This window comes from Alligator sinensis, unplaced genomic scaffold (assembly GCF_000455745.1).
Source record: "Alligator sinensis unplaced genomic scaffold, ASM45574v1 scaffold833_1, whole genome shotgun sequence".
NCBI lineage: Eukaryota > Metazoa > Chordata > Crocodylia > Alligatoridae > Alligator > Alligator sinensis.
In genome coordinates, this window is record NW_005842475.1 from 421,097 (window position 1) to 427,018 (window position 5,922).

At 50.4% G+C, this 5,922-nt stretch overlaps 1 pseudogene; it reads right to left on the minus strand.

Annotated features, from left to right (window-relative positions):
- Window positions 1-1,170: 1,170 nt before the first annotated feature.
- Window positions 1,171-5,110, minus strand: LOC112551465 (annotated as a pseudogene).
- Between the last annotated feature and the right edge of the window lie 812 nt (window positions 5,111-5,922).

Consider the following 5,922-nt stretch of genomic DNA (forward strand, 5'->3'; position numbering starts at 1 on the left):
GTGCAATTCTGGGTGCCGCACTTCAAGAGGGATGCAGATAACCTGGAGAGGGTCCAGAGAAGGGCCACTCATGTGGTTAAGGGCCTGCAGACCAAGCCCTACGAGGAGAGACTAGAGAACCTGGACCTTTTCAGCCTCCGCTAGAGAAGGTTGAGAGGCGACCTGGTGGCTGCCTATAAGTTCATCACGGGGGCACAGAAGGGAATTGGTGAGGTTTTATTCACCAAGGCGCCCCTGGGGGTTACAAGAAATAATGGCCACAAGCTAGCAGACAGCAGATTTAGATTGGACATTAGGAAGAACTTCTTCACAGTTCGAGTGGCCAAGGTCTGGAACGGGCTCCCAAGGGAGGTGGTGCTCTCCCCTACCCTGGGGGTCTTCAAGAGGAGGTTGGATTTGCATCTAGCTGGGGTCATCTAGACCCAGCACCCTTTCCTGCCTACGCAGGGGGTCGGACTCGATGATCTATTGAGGTCTCTTCCGACCCTAACATCTATGAATCTATGAACCAATGAAAAAATAACAAAAATAAACACAGCCTATATTTTTGGCTTTGATTTTTCTTCTGTTCAGAGACATGGTGACCACGAGTTTCTCCTGATCCCACACAAAGCAAATGTGGCAAAATATCTGTGAAGGAAACAAATTTCAAGCCTTACTTTGGCCCCCAAGGAGGGGGAATAACTTCACAACCCCAGGTGAGCAACTGGTGGTGGATCAGCTTGGGTCCCAAACCTCATGCAACTGAAACCTGCCACATTGCCAGCATGGGCTGGTTGTTTCAGACTTTGCTTTTTCTGATAATTATCTCCCTGTAAAAAATGCTGGTTTCACACACAATCCATATCTCACCATGAATTCCTATGGGATGGCAAGGCACCTGCAGTGTTTGCTGCAAGAGAGATGTGTGAGATCATCACTACGTTTGAATTTGCCCTATTTGCCCAGCAGTAAAATCACAGTGACTTTGGTCACTGAATGGTGACCAGTGATGCCGCAGGATGGTGAATGGGTGTTAGCTACCTGCAGTGAAAGCACACCTTTTTTTGCAGTTGGAGCTGTAGCACCTGATAAGACAGACATAAGTAGAAGCTACCCTCTCTGGATAGTGCTGCACAAACAGGCACAGGCTGACAAATGGCTTGTCCTTTCATTCCTCCCATGATACCATCAGTTTCTTGACATATAATGCACCTGCAGAGAACCCAGGAATTTAAGCTTTTGCAAGATTTTTTCCTCCACAGTCCCATGCTTTCCCCGTGTCCCAGCTTCAAAAGTTTCCCTTAGCATGGTGGCCGGAGGCACTGTTCCTCCTGCTGAGTATGTGGCCAGAAAGTCTGTTTTGCTGTCAGAGTCACTTGAAATGTCCTCGTCCCCTGCGAACTGTCAAGTACGAAGGCCAATGCTGTGCGGAGGAAGCTCACTGGAGTCCTCAGAGACTCGTACTTTCAAGCAAGTTACGTGCTCAGGGAAGGGAAGTCTCTCCAGGTCAGGGTGAAGGTGGCCCCTTGCGGAGAGATGCAAGTCCTCAGAGGAAGGGTTAAAATGAAGACCCTCTGTCAGCACAGTCACCTGAAGGAAGGCCTCTTGTGGACATGGACAGGGGCCAACATTATGCTGCTTGTATCCTTCTGCTGGATATCTAGAGTCTCCCAAGGAGGAGCTGTCCGAAAGGAGGTTCTCTCGCTGTCTTGGAAAGCCGAGGTGTCCACTTCAGTCTCCCTCCAGACAAATATAAGAGAACCCACACCCTGTAAAGTTGGGCACAGACCTGCTGTCCAGCTGGGAGACTCCTGATTCAGAACCGGACTCCAACCCTTTCTGACTCACGCTGGACACTCAGCAGTTCGGGTCTCTCTTTGGGAACCGAGGCATTTCAATGTAGGATGTGAAACTGCTGTCATCCTCCTCTTCCAACAAGGAAAGGAAAGAAGCTGCTGGTGACATGTTGTTCCTCCTCTTCTGCTCTTCCACAAAGAAGTCTTCCTCATTAGGCTTCTTCTCAAGAACCAATGGCAGAGGCCTTAGATAGAAAAAAACCTAGTGGGGAAATGAGATTTGCAGGTTAGAGGGATTTTTTTTCCTTTGATTGATGTTTTTTTAAAGCCAAGGCAATGAGCGGGCAACGTGCCAGTATCACAGCCTTAGAGAACTACTCTGATCAGGGACCTATTGGTAATGGAGCCCCAGCAGGCTACAGTGGAGTTATGCTAATTTACATATAGGCAGGGTACGCAGGGCAAGGAGGCTCCTTTCTGAGCAAAGCCGCCCAGTTCCAGCAATGCAAATGGCAAGGTATACGCTGGAGCATCCTATCTGACTGGCTCGCCCATTCTAAGTGCCAAGCATCTTTGCCTCCCTGCCCATCTTTGCTATTAGGAAGACTTGCAGGGGCTTAGCAGCAGGATTGGACCCCCATCATCCCCAATCTTTTCATACCAAAGTTTGAGGTCTCTTCATGCTTTTAGCAACTTCTTTGCACAAACAGTTGATGGAGAAAGCACTGGCAGGAAAAAGGAGGAACAACAATTGCAAGCAGAAGTTTCCCGTCCACTCCTGCAAGAGAGAATGCCATGAAACAATTTGGTCACCGTAGACCATGGGCAACTGGTGCCTCCTGAGTCAAGCGGGGCGTGTGCTGCTCCAGTGGCTGACCGCACCGACTGGGAAGCAGTGCTCCTGGAAGTGCCAGCGGGGCTCCACCTGGCACCCCTGCTCTCTGGCCAGCACTCGCAGGGGGGCACCGACACTTCCGCCTGCCCCCCCTGCCCATCGCCTAAACAGAGAGTGCTGCCTGTCAGAAGGTGCACCAGCACTCTCAGGGGTTTCACGTGCACCCCCTATGCATCACTGCTGCTGATGGTCCTCGGCTCTTGCATGTCCAGAGATCCCAGGCAATAGCAGCATCACTAATGTGGGTAGAAATCTGCAGTGAAGAACGCATCAATATTGGACTCTCAAACAGAACATGTGCAGAGACTTTTCACACATGAGCCTATGAACTGCACTTCAGCAGCCTCCTAGGGACAGACACTCATGGACTCAACAGACAGTGGAACTCCCCGCGCACCTCTCCACTTTTACCAGCGCCGCTACATCGCCCTTCCTCCCCCACCCCAGCCTGTCCCTCACCCCCTGACACCTCCATTTCCATTTTCACTGACTGGCTTTCTTGCCAGCATTGCATGTCAGCCTCTGGCTTCTTTACTATTCCTTGGATCCAGGAACAGCACACACACCAACTGCAGGTGCTTCCTCAGCCTGATGAAGAGTTTTTCAACTGGAAAGCTTGCTAAGATATATTTCTGTAATTTTTCAGTTGGTCTGCTAAAAGACATCAGATTAGATTGACCCAAAGGACCTCTTCCAGTGCCATGTCCTTAGACCAACACCCCTAGCACCTGACTGGAAGGATGCAGGGCCATGGGCACATCTAAGCCCCAGGGCAGGGGCTGGCAGGGAGAGTTCTCCGGCAGCTGCTGGAGAAGCAGCTCCTGCAGGAGAGGAAAGAAAGGCTGTCACAGCTTGGCTGCCTGAGACGCTGCTGGTGCTACAGTGCTAGTCCTCACTAAGCTATTTTATTACCTATTGTTGTTTAAAGTGGTGGACTGAGCTGAGGGTATAGGGGAAAAGGAAGCCTCATTTGGGCAAACTACTGTGCCGAATAGAGGCCCCAGCACCAGTGAGGGTGTGCCTTAACACACAGACACGCGTGTCATGACTTTTGCTCATCAGCAGCCCAAGGTGCAATTTCCCAGAAACCCCTGCACCTATCTCCTTGAAAGCTAGCAGGCTCCATGGCCTCAGTCAGGGCTGCCAAGCCTGCAGTTTTCACCCTGCCCCAAAGCTTGGGGCTCAGATACCCCTGAGCTTGGCTTGCCCTCAGCTGTAGGGCTGCAGGAGGAAACTATGGAAATGGGAGATTGCTCCCTGAAGTGGGAGTAAAGCCAAGATCTTCCCCCTGGAAGTTAAAGTGGGACGTTAACGCTACATACCTCAGCGGGTACTGCCCTGTTGCAGGGCGGTTACCCCCAGCGACTAGGAAACCACCTCAGTGATCACAGTATTTCCCCTGCCAGGAGGCTAGGTTAATGCAGCCCATCTGAATAAGTTATAGTGCCCATTGTGGTTAGTCCGCCTCAGCACCAACTCTTTTTAAACTCACAGTGAACCACTACATTAAATGCATTTTAAACTTACTCTTCACTCCCACAGCTGAGCAGCGCTTCTCATCTACACAGACTTTTGGTGATGTTTGCTAGACATTTAAGATTGGTGAAAAAACAGGAATAATTGGAAATGGGGAAACAAGGTGCCTTCTTTTTCCATTTCCAATTATTCCTGTTCCTTCCCCACCTTAAATGTGTAGCAAACATCACCAAAAGTCTATGTAGATGAGAAGCTCTGTCACCCGCTGTTTCAGCCCATGGCATGAGATTGGTGGCCCTACCCTCCTTGGAGGTAGAGCCAAACCAGATGGCCCCACACCTCATTCACACCAAATCTTTGGAGAATCTCAGGACTCTTGCAGGGACACCTAGTTCCAGTCATAAGTGAGGATGCTAATTAGCACATGGATCCTTTGTGGGGGGGAGAGGAGGCACATGTCTAGAGCAGACGCATGCATGCACCCACACAGCTGAGCTACGGGGTCACAATAGCTTGACACACTCTTTACTCTATTGGGGCCCAGCCCAATGAACTACATGATAAAACTATAAGCCTTTTGGCTTTGGACTAATATCATGCATAATTAGTACTGTTTATAAGTAGATATAAAACTACAAACAAGCTTTTGAGCCGCAGAGTATCTGTACTGAAACTTGCAGCAGTTTGCAAAAAAGTTTAAACATATCAGTTCTGGATGAACCATGTTGTAGGTACTTCGAGTACTTAGCCTATATGCAAATTACTCATCCACGTGGGAACCAATGATACAGCCGGGAGTAGTCCTGACCGTGTCATGGGTGACTACAAGGCTCTGGGGGCCAGGCGTAGGGAGATGGGGGTGCAGGTGGTCTTCTCATCCATCCTCCCGGTCAGAGGTCGCAGTAGGCATCACAGCGCCTGCATCAAAGAGGTCAACCTGCCGCTCAGGAGTTGGTGCCATCGTGCAGGATTTGGCTTCCTAGACCACGACCCACACTTCCTGGCAAGGGACTCCCTGGGGCGCGGTGGACTTTACCTCTCAGCGAAAGGTAAGTCTTTTCTCCCACAGGTTGGCTGATCTCCTACATCGGGCTTTAAACTAGCTCAGACAGGGGACGGGGAGGCAGAAGGAGGACAACTTCTGGAACCTGAAATCCATGGGACATCCAGCAGTACAGCACAGGTAAGCAATAAGAAGGTAAGCAATCAGGGGCCCACACGGCATCAGAGCCAGGGGGCAACAAAGGCTCCAGTCGCAGGGCTCAAGTGCCTATACACTAATGCTAGGAGAACGGGGAGCAAGCAGGATGAACTAGCACTCCTGCTTGCAGAAAACATTTACGCCTCAGTGGAGTTAACAGAAACCTGGTGGAACTCTACTCACCACTGAGTGGTACACATTCAGGGCTATAAGCTGTACAGAAAGGATAGAGTGGGGCGGGGGGAGGAGGTTGCGCTCTATGTCAAGGAGTGTTATACATCGACCCTTATCAAAATGGAATCGGAGGAGGAGAAAGTAGGATCGTGGGTTAGGACAGTGCTTCTCAAAGTGGTGGTCCCCAGACCGGTGCTGGTCCGCGAGCCACCGGCCGCCAGTCCACAGCGAGTTGCCTGGAAAGAAAGAAATATATTTTCAGAAGCATAACATTGATATGTCATAGCGCCACAGTTCGTATGTTCCAACACCCCAGGGAATTTCACGTCATGCGAGGTGAGGAAAGAGAAAGAAACAGCCAGTCGCGCATTTGTGTAGCGCTATTGCACGCAGTTGCT